This window comes from Monodon monoceros, unplaced genomic scaffold, assembly GCF_005190385.1.
Source record: "Monodon monoceros isolate NGI ecotype Baffin Bay Population unplaced genomic scaffold, NGI_Narwhal_1 Super_Scaffold_20, whole genome shotgun sequence".
NCBI classification, from domain to species: Eukaryota; Metazoa; Chordata; class Mammalia; order Artiodactyla; family Monodontidae; genus Monodon; species Monodon monoceros.
Genome location: NW_021703777.1, coordinates 114,578,037 through 114,593,047, shown reverse-complemented (window position 1 = coordinate 114,593,047; position 15,011 = coordinate 114,578,037).

The following is a 15,011-nucleotide window of genomic DNA, read 5'->3' as shown; positions in this document are numbered from 1 at the left end:
AATGGAAGTGGTATCCGGCTTCTCAAAAGCCACAGAGAAGATGAATTTTACCTGCCTCTAGGTCTCCTTGCAAACATCCCTGTGAAAAGTGTACAAGGTTGAATTAGTAGTATGAAAGTCTTGTCTTATTTTATAAAACACCAATTTAAACTTAATAGATTAGATTAGAGCAGTGGTTCTCAAATTTTAGGGTGCATCAGTAAAATCTGGAACGCTTATTAAATCACAGGTTGGTGGGCCCCACCCCAGAGTTTCTGATTCACTAGGAGTCCGGTAGGGCCGGATAATTTGCATTTTTAACAAGCTGCCAGGTGAAGCAGATACTGCTTATCTGAGGCTACACTTTAAGATCCCTTGCATTAGAGCATTATTGAGAACACAGCTTGTGTCTTTATGTGGGTCTATAAGAATGAACATTTATTATTGTATAAATTATTTGGTTTTCAAAACTAGTTCCCTTTTTTTTTATGTTACTCATCATAAATATACAGTAAAGTCAGGATTTTTTGAAACATCTTTACTGAAGTATAATTGCTTTACAATGGTGTGTTAGTTTCTGCTTTATAACAAAGTGAATCGGCTATACATATACATACATCCCAATATCTCCTCCTTCTTGCATTTCCCTCCCACCCTCCCTATTCCACCCCTCTAGGTGGTCACAGAGCACCAAGTTGATCTCCCTGTGCTATGCGGCTGCTTCCCACTAGCTATCTATTTTACATTTGGTAGTGTATATATGTCCATGCCACTCTCTCACTTGCTCCCAGCTTACCCTTCCCCCTCCCCATGTCCTCAAGTCCATTCTCTACCTTTTTATTCCTGTCCTGCCCCTAGGTTGTTAGGAACCTTTTTTTTGTAGATGTTGTTTTTTTAGATTCCATATATATGTGTTAGCATACGATATTTGTCTTTCTCTTTCTGACTTACTTCACTCTGTATGACAGACTCTAGCTCTATCCACATCATTACAAATAGCTCAGTTTTGTTTCTTTTTATGGCTGAGTAATATTCCATTGTATATATGTGCCACATCTTCTTTATCCATTCAACTGTTGATGGACACTTAGGTTGCTTCCATGTCCTAGCTATTGTAAATAGAGCTGCAATGAACATTTTGGTACATGACTCTTTTTGAATTATGGTTTTCTCAGGGTATATGCCCAGTAATGGAATTGCTGGGTCGTATGGTAGTTCTATCTGTAGTTTTTTAAGGAACCTCCATACTGTTCTCCATAGTGGCTGTATCAATTTACATTCCCACCAACAGTGCAAGAGGGTTCCCTTTTTTCCACACCCTCTCCAGCATTTATTGTTTAAAGATTTTTTGATCATGGCCATTCTGACCAGTGTGAGATGATATCTCATTGTAGTTTTGATTTGCATTTCTCTAATGATTAATGATATTGAGCATTCTTTCATGTGCTTGTTGGCAATCTGTATATCTTCTTTGGAGAAATGTCTATTTAGGTCTTCTACCCATTTTTGGATTGGGTTGTTTGTTTGTTTGTTATTGAGCTGTATGAGCTGCTTGTAAATTTTGGAGATTAATCCTTTGTCAGTTGCTTCATTTGCAAATATTTTCTCCAATTCTGAGGGTTGTTTTTTGGTCTTGTTTAGGGTTTCCTTTGCTGTGCAAAAGCTTTTAAGTTTCATTAGGTCCCATTTGTTTATTTTTGTTTTTATTTCCATTTCTCTAGGAGGTGGGTCAAAAAGGATCTTGCTGTGATTTATTTCATAGAGTGTTCTGCCTATGTTTTCCTCTAAGAGTTTGATAGTGTCTGGCCTTACATTTAGGTCTTTAATCCATTTTGAGCTTACTTTTGTGTATGGTGTTAGGGAGTGTTCCAATTTCATACCCTTACATATACCTGTCCAGTTTTCCCAGCAACACTTATTGAAGAGGCTGTCTTTTTATTTTTGCCTCCTTTATCAAAAATAAGGTGACCATATGTGTGTGGGTTTATCTCTGAGCTTTCTATTCTGTTCCATTGATCTATCTTTCTGTTTTTGTGCCAGAACCATACTGTCTTGATTACTGTAGCTTTGTTGTATAGTCTGAAGTCAGGGAACCTGATTCCTCCAGCTCCATTTTTCTTCTCAAGATTGCTTTGGCTATTCGGGGTCTTTTGTGTTTCCATACAAATTGTGAAATTTTTTGTTCTAGTTCTGTGAAAAATGCCAGTGGTAGTTTGATAGGGATTGCATTGAATGTGTAGATTGGTTTGGGTAGTAGAGTCATTTTCACAATGTTGATTCTTCCAATCCAAGAGCATGGTGTATCTCTCCATCTGTTTGTATCATCTTTAATTTCTTTCATTAGTGTCTTATGGTTTTCTGCATACAGGTCTTATGTCACCTTAGGTAGGTTTATTCCTAGGTATTTTATTCTTTTTGTTGCAGTGATAAATGGGAGTGTTTCCTTAATTTAGCTTTCAGATTTTTCATCATTAGTATGTAGGAATGCAACAGATATCTGTGCATTAATTTTGTATCCTGCTACTTTACCAAATTCATTCATTAGCTCTAGTAGTTTTCCGGTAGCATCTTTAGGATTCTCTCTGTTTGGTATCATGTAATCTGCTAACAGTGACATCTTTATTTCTTGTTTTCCAATTTGGATTCCTTTTATATCGTTTTCTTCCCTGATTGCTGTGGCTAAAACTTCCAAAGCTATGTTGAATAATGGTGGTGAGACTGGACAGCCTTGGCTTGTTCCTGATCTTAGTGGAAATGGTTTCAGTTTTCCACCATTGAGAATGATGTTTGCTCTGGGTTTTTCATATATGGCCTTTATTATGTTGAGGCAAGTTCCCTCTATGCCTACTTTCTGGAGGGTTTTTGTCATAAATGGGTGTTGAACTTTACTGAAGGTTTTATCTGCATCTACTGAGGTGATCATATGGTTTTTGTCCTTCAGTTTGTTAATATGGTTTATCACATTGATTGGTTTGTATATATTAAAGAATCCTTGCATTCCTGGGATAAACCCCGCTTGATCATGGTGTATGATCCTTTTAATGTGCTATTGGATTCTGTTTGCTAGTATTTTGTTGAGGATTTTTGCATCTATGTTCATCAGTGATATTAGCCTGTAGTTTTCTTTCTTTGTGACGTCTTTGTCTGGTTTTGGTATCAGCGTGATGGTGGCCTTGTAGAATGAGATTGGGACTGTTCCTCACTGTGCTGTGTTTTGGAAGAGTTTGAGAAGGGTACTTGTTAACTCCTCTCTAAATGCTTGATAGAATTAGCCTGTGAGGCCATCTAGTCCTGGGCTTTTGTTTGTTGGAAGTTTTTTTTTTTTTTGTGATACGTGGGCCTCTCCCGCCGCAGAGCACCGGCTCCAGACGCGCAGGCTCAGCGGCCATGGCTCACGGGCCCAGCCGCTCCGCGGCATGTGGGATCTTCCTGGACCGGGGCACGAACGCTCGTCCCCAGCATCGGCAGGTGGACCCTCAACCACTGCGCCACCAGGGAAGCCCAGTTTTTTTTTTTCTTTCTTTTTTTTTGCGGTACACGGGCCTCTCACTGCTGTGGCCTCTTCCGTCGCAGAGCACAGGCTCCGGACGCACAGGCCCAGCGGCCATGGCCCACGGGCCCAGCTGACCTGCGGCACGTGGGATCCTCCCGGAGCGGGGCAGGAACCTGTGTCCCCTGCATCGGCAGGTGGACCCTCAACCACTGCACCACCAGGGAAACCCTCAGTTTTGTTTTTTTTTTTTTAACACCTTTATTGGAGTATAATTGCTTTACAATGGTGGGTTAGTTTCTGCTTTATAACAAAGTGAATCAGTTGTACATATACATATATCACCATATCTCTTCCCTCTTGCGTCTCCCTCCTTCCCACCCTCCCTATCCCACCCCTCTATGTGGTCACAAAGCACCGAGCTGATCTGCCTGTGCTATGCGGCTGCTTCCCAGTAGTTATCTATTTTATGTTTAGTAGTGTATATATGTCCATGCCACTCTATTACTTTGTCACAGCTTACCCTACCCCATCCCCATATCCTCAAGTCCATTCCTCAAGTCCATTCTCTAGTAGGTCTGCGCCTTTATTCCCGTCTTACCCCTAGGTTCTTCAAGACATTTGTTTTTTCTTAGATTCCATATATATGTGTTAGCATACTGTATTTGTCTTTCTCTTTCTGACTTACTTCACCCTGTATGACAGACTCTAGGTCCATCCACCTCACTACAAATAACTCAATTTCATTTCTTTTCATGGCTGAGTAATATTCCATTGTATATATGCGCCACATCTTCTTCATCCATTCATCTGATGATGGACACTTAGGTTGCTTCCATCTCCTGGCTATTGTAAATAGAGCTGCAGTGAACATTTTGGTACATGACTGTGTTTGAATTATGGTTTTCTCAGGGTATATGCCCAGTAGTGGGATTGCTGAGTCATATGGTAGTTCTATTTTTAGTTTTTTTTTTTTTTTAACATCTATATTGGAGTATAATTGCTTTAAAATGGTGTGTTAGTTTCTGCTTTATAACAAAGTGAATCAGTTATACATATACATATGTTCCCATATCTCTTCCCTCTTGCATCTCCCTCTCTCCCACCCTCCCTATCCCAGCCCTCTAGGCGGTCACAAAGCACCGAGCTGATATCCCTGTGCTATGTGGCTGTTTCCCACTAGCTATCTACCTTACGTTTGGTAGTGTATATATATCCATGCTTCTCTCTTGCTTTGTCACAGATCACCCTTCCCCCTCCCAATATCCTCAAGTCCGTTCTCCAGTAGGTCTGTGTCTTTATTCCTGTCTTACACCTAGGTTCTCATGACATTTTTTTTTCTTAAATTCCATACATATGTGTTAGCATACAGTATTTGTCTTTCTCTTTCTGACTTACTTCACTCTGTATGACAGACTCTAGCTCTATCCACATCATTACAAATAGCTCAGTTTTGTTTCTTTTTATGGCTGAGTAATATTCCATTGTATATATGTGCCACATCTTCTTTATCCATTCATCCAATGAAAGGCTCTTAGGTTGTTTCCATCTCCTGGCTATTGTAAATAGAGCTGCAATGAACATTTTGGTACATGACTCCTTTTGAATTTTGCTTTTCTCAGGGTATATGCCCAGTAGTGGGATTGCTGGGTCATATGGTAGTTCTATTTGTAGGTTTTTAAGGAACCTCCATACTGTTCTCCATAGTGGCTGAACCAATTCACATTCCCACCAGCAGTGCAAGAGTGTTCCCTTTTCTCCACACCCTCTCCAGCATTTATTGTTTCTAGATTTTTTGATCATGGCCATTCTGACTGGTGTGAGATGATATCTCATTGTCGTTTTGATTTGCATTTCTCTAATGATTAATGATGTTGAGCATTCTTTCATGTGTTTGTTGGCAGTCTGTATATCTTCTTTGGAGAAATGTCTATTTAGGTCTTCTGCCCATTTTTGGATTGGGTTGTTTGTTTGTTTGTTATTGAGCTGCATGAGCTGCTTATAAATTTTGGAGATTAATCCTTTGTCAGTTGCTTCATTTGCAAATATTTTCTCCAATTCTGAGGGTTATCTTTTCATCCTGTTTGTGGTTTCCTTTGCTGTGCAAAAGCTTTTAAGTTTCATTAGGTCCCATTTGTTTATTTTTGTTTTTATTTCCATTTCTCTAGGAGATGAGTCAAGAAGGATCCTGTGATGTATGTCATAGAGTGTTCTGCCTATGTTTTCCTCTAAGAGTTTGATAGTTTCTGGCCTTGGATCTAGGTCTTTAATCCATTTTGAGTTTATTTTTGTGTATGGTGTTAGGGAGTGTTCCAATTTCATATTTTATATGTACCTGTCCAGTTTTCCCAGCACCACTTATTGAAGAGGCTGTCCTTTCTCCACTGTACATTCCTGCCTCCTTTATCAAAGATAAGGTGACCATATGTGCGTGGGTTTATTTCTGAGCTTTCTATCCTGTTCCATTGATCTATCTTTCTGTTTTTGTGCCAGTACCATACTGTCTTTATTACTGTAGCTTTGTAACATAGTCTGAAGTCAGGGAGCCTGATTCCTCCAGCTCCGTTTTTTCTTCTCAAGATTGCTTTGGCTATTCGGGGTCTTTTGTGTTTCCATACAAATTGTGAAATTTTTTGTTCTAGTTCTGTGAAAAATGCCAGTGGTAGTTTGATAGGGATTGCATTGAATCTGTAGATTGGTTTGGGTAGTAGAGTCATTTTCACAATGTTGATTCTTCCAATCCAAGAACATGGTATATCTCTCCATCTGTTTGTATCATCTTAAATTTCTTTAATCAGTGTCTTATAATTTTCTGCATAGAGGTCTTTTATCTCCTTAGGTAGGTTTATTCCTAGATATTTTTTTCATTTTGTTGCAGTGGTAAATGGGAGTGTTTTCTTGATTTCACTTTCAAATTTTTCATCATTAGTGTAGAGGAATGCCAGAGATTTCTGTGCAGTAATTTTGTATCCTGCTACTTTACCAAGTTCATTGATTAGCTCTAGTAGTTTTGTGGTAGCATCTTTAGGATTCTCTATGTATAGTATCATGTCATCTGCAAACAGTGACAGCTTTACTTCTTCTTTTCCAATTTGGATTCCTTTTATTTCCTTTTTTTCTCTGATTGCTGTGGCTAAAACTTCCAAACCTATGTTGTATAAGAGTGGCGAGAGTGGGCAGCCTTGTCCTGTTCCTGATTTTAGTGGAAATTGTTTAAGTTTTTCACCATTGAGGACAATGTTGGCAGTGGGTTTGTCATATATGGCCTTTATTATGTTGAGGCAAGTTCTCTCTATGCCTACTTTCTGCAGGGTATTTATCATAAGTGTGTGTTGAATTTTGTCGAAAGCTTTCTCTGCATCTATTGAGATGATCATACGGTTTTTCTCCTTCAGTTTGCTAACATGGTGTATCACTTTGATTGATTTGCATATATTGAAGTATCCTTGCATTCCTGGAATAAACCCCACTTGATCATGGTATATGATCCTTTTCATGTGCTGTTGGATTCTGTTTGCTAGTATTTTGTTGAGGATTTTTGCATCTATGTTCATCAGTGATATTGGCCTGTAGTTTTCTTTCTTTGTGACATCCTTGTCTGGTTTTGGTATCAGGGTGATGGTGGCCTCGTAGAATGAGTTTGGGCGTGTTCCTCCCTCTGGTATATTTTGGAAGAGTTTGAGAAGGATAGGTATTAGCTCTTCTCTAAATGTTTGATAGTATTCGCCTGTGGGGCCGTCTGGTCCCCGGCTTTTGTTTGTTGGAAGATTTTTAATCACAGTTTCAATTTCAGTGCTTGTGATTGGTCTGTTCATATTTTCTATTTCTTCCTGATTCAGTCTTGGCAGTTGTGCATTTCTAAGAATTTGTCCATTTCTTCCAGGTTGTCCATTTTATTGGCATGGAGTTGCTTGTAGTGATCTCTCGTGATCTTTTGTATTTCTGCAGTGTCAGTTGTCACTTGTCCTTTTTCATTTCTAATTCTATTGATTTGAGTCTTCTCCCTTTTTTTCTTGATGAGTCTGGCTAATGGTTTATCAATTTTGTTTATCTTCTCAAAGAACCAGCTTTTAGTTTTGTTGTTCTTTGTATCGTTTCCTTCATTTCTTTTTCATTTATTTCTGATCTGATCTTTATGATTTCTTTCCTTCTGCTAACTTTGGGGTTTTTTTGTTCTCTTTCTCTAATGGCTTTAGGTGCAAGGTTAGGTTCTTTATTCGAGATGTTTCCTGTTTCTTAAGGTAGGATTGTATTGCTATAAACTTTCCACTTAAAACTGCTTTTGCTGCATCCCACAGGTTTTGGGTCGTCGTGTCTCCATTGTCATTTGTTTCTAGGTATTTTTTGATTTCCTCTTTGATTACTTCAGTGATCCCTTCGTTATTAAGTAGTGTATGTTTAGCCTCCATGTGTTTGTATTTTTTACAGATCTTTTCCTGTAATTGATATCTAGTCTCATAGGGTTGTGGTCAGAAAAGATACTTGATACAATTTCAATTTTCTTAAATTTACCAAGGCTTGATATTTGACCCAAGATATGATATATCCTGGAGAATGTTCCATGAGCACTAGAGAAAAATGTGTATTCTGTTGTTTTTGGATGGAATGTCCTATAAATATCAATTAAGTCCATCTTGTTTAATGTATCATTTAAAGCTTGTGTGTCCGTATTTATTTTCATCTGTCCATTGGTGAAAGTGGGGTGTTAAAGTCCCATACTGTGAATGTGTTACTGTCGATTTCCCCTTTTATGGCTGTTAGTATTTGCCTTATGTATTGAGGTGCTTCTATGTGGGTACATAAATATTTACAATTGTTATATCTTCTTCTTGGATCAATCCCTTGATCATTATGTGGTGTCCTTCTTTGTCTCTTTTAATAGTCTTTATTTTAAAGTCTATTTTGTCTGATATGAGAATTGCTTCTCCAGCTTTCTTTTGGTTTCCATTTGCATGGAATATCTTTTTCCATCCCCTTACTTTCAGTCTGTATGTGTCTCTAGGTCTGAAGTGGGTCTCTTGAAGACAGCATATGTGGGTCTTGATTTTGTATCCATTCAGCCAATCTGTGTCTTTTGATAGGAGCATTTAGTCCATTTACATTTAAGGTAATTATTGATATGTATGTTCCTATTCCCATTTTCTTAATTGTTTTGGGTTCGTTATTGTAGGTCTTTTCCTTCTCTTGTGTTTCTTGCCTAGAGAAGATCCTCTACCATTTGTTGTAAAGCTGGTTTGGTGGTGCTGAACTCTCTCAGCTTTTGCTTGTCTGTAAAGTTTTTAATTTCTCCATCAAATCTGAATGAGATCCTTGCTGAGTAGAGTAACCTTGGTTGCAGGTTTTTCTCCTTCATCACTTTAAATATGTCCTGCCACTCCCTTCTGGCTTGCAGAGTTTCTGATGAAAGATTAGCTGTTAACCTTATGGGGATTCCCTTGTGTGTTATTTGTTGTTTTTCCCTTGCTACTTTTAATATGTTCTGTTTGTATTTAATTTTTGACACTTTGATTAATATGTATCTTGGCGTGTTTCTCCTTGGATTTATCCTGTATGGGACTGTCTGTGCTTCCTGGACTTGATTAACTATTTCCTTTCCCATATTAGGGAAGTTTTCAACTATAATCTCTTCAAATATTTTCTCAGTCCCTTTCTTTTTCTCTTCTTCTTCTGGGACCCTTGTAGTTCGAATATTGGTGCGTTTAATGTTGTCCCAGAGGTCTCTGAGACTGTTCTCAGTTCTTTTCATTCTTTTTTCTTTATTCTGCTCTGTAGTAGTTATTTCCAGTATTTTATCTTCCAGGTCACTTATTCATTCTTCTGCCTCAGTTATTCTGCTATTGATCCCATCTAGACTATTTTTAATTTCATTTATTGTGTTGTTCATCGTTGCTTGTTTCATCTTTAGTTCTTCTAGGTCCTTGTTAAATGTTTCTTGCATTTTGTCTATTCTATCCAAGGTTTTGGATCATCTTTACTATCATTATCCTGAATTCTTTTTCAGGTAGGCTGCCTATTTCCTCTTCATTTGTTAGGTCTGGTGGGTTTTTATCTTGCTCCTTCATCTGCTGTGTGTTTCTCTGTCTTCTCATTTTGCTTATCTTACTGTGTCTGGGGTCTCCTTTTTGCAGGGTGCATATTCGTAGTTCCCATTGTTTTTGGTGTCTGCCCCCAGTGGCTAAGGTAGATTCAGTGGGTTGTGTAGGCTTCCCTGTGGAGGGGACTAGTGCCTGTCTTCTGGTGGATGAGGCTGGATCTCAGCTTTCTGGCGGGCAGGACCGCGTCTGGTGGTGTGTTTTGAGGTTTCTGTGTACTTATTATGATTTTAGGCAGCCTCTCTGGTAATGGGTGGGGCTGTGTTCCTGTCTTTCTAGTTGTTTGGCATAGGGTGTCCTGCACTGTAGCTTGCTGGTCGTTTAGTGGAGCTAAGTCTTAGCGTTGAGTTGGAGATCTCGGGGAGAACTTTTGCCGTTTGATATTGCATGGAGCCTGGAGGTCTCTGGTGGACCAATGTCCTGAACTCAGCTCTCCCACCTCAGAGGCACAGGTCTGACACCTGGCAGGAGCACGAAAATCCTGTCAGCCACACGACTTTTTGCCTCTGGAGCTTAGAAATCCTTGCAGTTGTTCAGTCTAGTCTGCCCACAGCCCAATCCTTTGCTGTCTAGCCTATAGATTTTTCTTGGTTTACACCAGTTAGTACCTCTCTCTTCACTCTCTGAAGTTCAAGAAATCTGAGGTCTTCTGCCAGCCTTCAGTAGGTATTCTGTAGGAGTTTTTCCACATGTAGGTGTAATTTTGTATTTGTGGGGAGGAAGGTGATTTCCACATGTTACTCTTCCGCCATCTTGAAGGTCCCACCTAAAGTCAGGATTTTAATTTGCTTCTGATACAGTCGATTAGGTAAACTATCAATGAAACTGGAATGCTTTGTTAAAAAATATAGGGCCTTTGGAATAGTAAAAAGTAGCAAGAGTTGGAAACAGGGTAACAGTTGCTACACTTACCTCCTTGAGGGCTGTATCCCTCCCTGGTTCATTTTGTGTCTTCCACTGCCCCAGGTATAGGGCCTTGCACAATAGTGGTCATTTTAAATGAACTAAAGAAGAGAAAGAAGTTATTTTCTTAGATAATAGGTAATGTTTTACATTGTCCCTGATAAAGGAAATCACCGTATTATATTCTGTCATTAAAAGTTGTTTTGATTCCTTAGCCAAAAAATACCTCTACACATTATTTTCTATCATTTCTGTTTAATTTTCAAATGCTTTGTCCTCAAAAATAGCTATTTCCCTAATGTGCAACTAGTTTAAGTTCTTCTGTTCTGATCATAATGTATGTAGTTAATTACCAGCCTTGGGTGATGACTATTTGGCAGTATAAACATATTCATATCTATAGGTTTAGCATAAAGTTTTGAAATAACTGTTGTTTTGTTTCATTTTGATGGGGAAATACAAGCAATCATCAGATTGTAGAACATACTGTGTGAGTCTTCAAAGCTATCTCAATATTCAGGCAGGACCAAACATCATTAACGTGTTTCTTTGATCTAGCTTGCAACATTAAAACATCATTTTATAGCTTGGCCTCGTGCCACGTAGTACAAGAGAGATTCATTGTGAGAATAAAATGGATGATTTCTCTTTCAATCTGTGTGAAAACAGCCTTCATAGAAAGACCCCAGAATACTTTCTCTACTTATAATGATGTTTCTCCATTGTATCTGATCCTTTGATTTCAAGAGGTTGAAGAAAATAATAAATATTCAAGAAGTAGGAGTTGTATGAATTAATTTTGTTTTGCTCCTCTGAAAGTATCTTTGAAATAGTGATATAAAAAGTTGTTAGAAAAAAGAGAAATAGCAGAGAAAATTGAGATGCCCTGTACATTGTGGATCGACATATCCAGTATTCTTAGGCTTGAGGCGTTTGGACTGACTTCTCTGCCAAACATTTGAATTAGAGAACTGTGAGTATAAATAAAGGAAAATTTAATTGGGATAGGGAAAATTTATGTGTATAGTTTTTCTCCCTCAGATATGAGCAAGAGCTCTCAGTAGTAATAGAAGAAATCGAAAATGGGAACTCAGCTCACTTAGCATCACATTCGTGTTGTTCAGCATCTTCTGCCTTCTGAGAAAAAAAGAGTAGATGCCCTCATTCATTTTTCTTAAAACTCACACTTGAAATCAAACACGTACACAGAAACGAAATGAAATTACTGGAACCTACTGGTTAAACCCAAACATTTTTCTCTAAAGTCTCATTTTACTCGGGAATCCATGATCATTTTATTTTCCCTCCACAAGATAGAGCTCAGCCCTCTGGAAAAGATAAATAAGTGTTGATTGGACAAATAAATCCAGATCTTACAATGTTCTTTTCCTTAAGCTCTGTATGTAACCTATATTTAAGAATTAATCTTTGAAAGATTCCATTCACAGTTTGTGCCTATGGTTTTATATGTAAATTATACATTTAGAACTCAATTCTCTTGTTGATCAGGGCAGGGAATAGGGTTAGTGCAGACCCTCTAGAGTTCTAAAACTTGTCATAGCCTTGTATTTACAGCAAAAGAAGAAATCTTAAACTGGGTTAAAGGGCTTGGGATGGTAACAGAAGTATTTTTTATCCAAGCCTGACTATTCTGGGGGCAACAGCTTTCTGGCTCTTGTGAAAAATCTTAACTTTAACTCAATATAGAAAACTATTACTTTTCATTACAGGATAGAATTTAAACAAAATGAAGCCAGGAGAACCATGTCAACTTAATTTATATTACTTTATAAATAATAGGCTGTGTGTTAGCATTCCTTGAAGTCAGTCTTGGTTATTTTATATACATGTTTGTCTCTGTGAGTTTTATATAACTCCTTTAACCATTTTGACAAAGAGTAATGATAGAACCTCTGCACATTAATAGCAACAGGGATGGCAGTGAGACAGAAAACAAGAACTTGTCACATGTTGGAGCTCTTTGTATGCTGTTACATAATGTATCAGTAGATAAAAGCTCAGCAAAATGTATTATAATTGTGTAGAAGAAGAAAATAGTCTTAGGAAGTAATGTTCCAAAATAAGCACACTGATGGTGACCTTTGAGATAGATTGGGTATGGGGTGGGTAAGAGAGAGGGGAAAGAAAAAGGAAAGAAAAAAAGATGATTGGCAAAAAGTTACTTTCAAAACTCAGGCTCATTTCATTATTGAATGAGTTATGTTTACACCATCATCAAATATGTATGGGGTAGATATGTATTGATATATGTATATAATGTGCTGTAGAAATGTAGTGGTGAGTTAGAAAGATTGCAGCAGACCCTGACCTCCTGACTTTCACATTGTCATTACACAGCTAAATTGACAGTTAATTTAAGTACAACATTACTTACAATTATCATGTACTATTTTTACTGCTGCAGTGAAAACATACAGGGTGATGAGAATGGGTATCAGGCAACCTGACCTAGTCTGGGGAGGAGTGAGGGTGTTTAAGGGGTCAGAGAAGCTTACCTATGGGACTGATTTTCAGTGAGTCATGGTACCTAGCCTGATTTCGTTGTTTCATTTTGCAGAAAAAAACCCACAACCACAGAGTGTCCAGGGTAGTAGCGGGTGAAGGGTAGGGTGTGTATGTGAGAGTTTAATTTCAGTAGTCTAGCAGGAACCTGTTTTAGAAAAGTCTCAGTGTTTGCAACCACCTGACCCCACTTAATTGTTTTCTGGAGGATTGGATTGACTATGTAACTAATACTTTTTAATACTTAAGAATTCTCTTTATAGTCACATTCAAATGTTAAAGCTCTTTTAATGGTGCAGCATCCGCTAGCAACCTAACCTACTGTCCCTTCCTTTGACCTGCCTTCCTCTCCTTCTTTCCTTCTCTTCATCAGTCCTTTTGGCTGGGGCTATGTCAGACACAGCAGAGAGAGACCAAACAAAAATCCATCAATTATCTGGATATATCCACACTTTTGGAGCTTGAACAACATCTAGCATTTGTTCAAATATGTAATATACTCAAATTTTTGTTCTTCAATAAAATTGATTTCTTGACATTATAGTGTAGTAGAATCTATATAGAGGTATACAACCTGGGCCTCAGCTTGGGCTGTGCTGTTTTCCAGTTACTTAACTTTGGACTGGTCACTTAACTTCACTTGGTAAACAGAGTAATGGACACTCATTGAGAGAAATGAAAATAAAATGAGATATGTGAGAAAGTGCTATGCAATTTTAACAGGGTTATATAGATACACAAAAATTTTTTAAATGGTAACCAGGTTGACCATGTTTAGAAGAATAAAAAAAAAAGTTATTGATTTACCTGAGACTAGCTCTCAGCGTACAAGTGAATTGAACATGATATTCTTTTCAAACACTTTTCTTCTTTTTTTTTTTTTGCGGTTCGCGGGCCTCTCACTGTTGTGGCCTCTCCCGTTGCGGAGCACAGGCTGCGGACGCGCAGGCTCAGTGGCCATGGCTCACGGGCCCAGCCGCTCTGCGGCATGTGGGATCTTCCCGGACCGGGGCACGAACCCGTGTCCCCTGCATCGGCAGTAAACTGCACCACCAGGGAAGCCCCACTTTTCTTCTTTTAAAGGAATTTAATTTCTATTCTTCTAATAACCAAACTACAGCTAGTAGTCAATTTAGTAGATGTAATAAGGGAGCATCATTTGGCTTCCTCCTAATCTATGCCAGATGCTATTGTGTTCCTCAGCTTGCCGAATTGCTATAAAAGTTCTGATGGGAAGGTCTCTGGTTGGAAGGCAATCTGCTAGTTGTCTCCCAATATTCCATCTCTCCTTCTTCTACAGTAATAGCACTTGTAACAGGACATATGGCTAGCCAGAAAAAGAGGCTGCATTTTCCAACTAGATGTGGGTCAGCTGTAGCCAATGGGATACAAGAGGAAAGATTATGTGATTGTTTCTGGGAAACTTTCTGTGATGGACAGACACTAGGGAAGCCCTCATTATCTCTGTCTTCTGGTGTTCATGCCCTTCTAGAATCCTTCTCCCCGGGAGAGTGTGGGTAGGATCAGTGACTTGTTTCTAAGCAATAAAGTATGGTGAAGATGATGGGATGTTACTCCCACAGTTAGGTTATATTACATAGGACTCCATCTTGCCAGCAGACTAACTCTAGGGGCTCTCTGTCCCAGCTAGGTGAAGTAAGTGGCCACACTGGGGAAGTCCATGTGTCAGAGAACTTCACGAGTCCTCAAGAAACCATGGAAGGCCTCTAGGAACTGTGGGAAGCCTCTAGGAACTATGGCCTCTAGGAGCTGAGGGCAGCCTCCAGGCAACAGCTGGCAGTAAGCTGGACCCTCAGTCCTAGAAGCATAGGAAACAAATTCTGCTAACAACCTGGGTCATCTTACAAGTGGTTTCTTCCCTAGCTGAGCCCCCAGATGAGAATGCAGCCTGGCCTATATCTTCATAGCAATGCTGTGAAACCCTAAGCCAGGGAACTAGCTAAGCTGTGTCTGTATTCCTGACCATGGAAACTGTAAGGTAATAAATATCTGTTGTTTAAGTT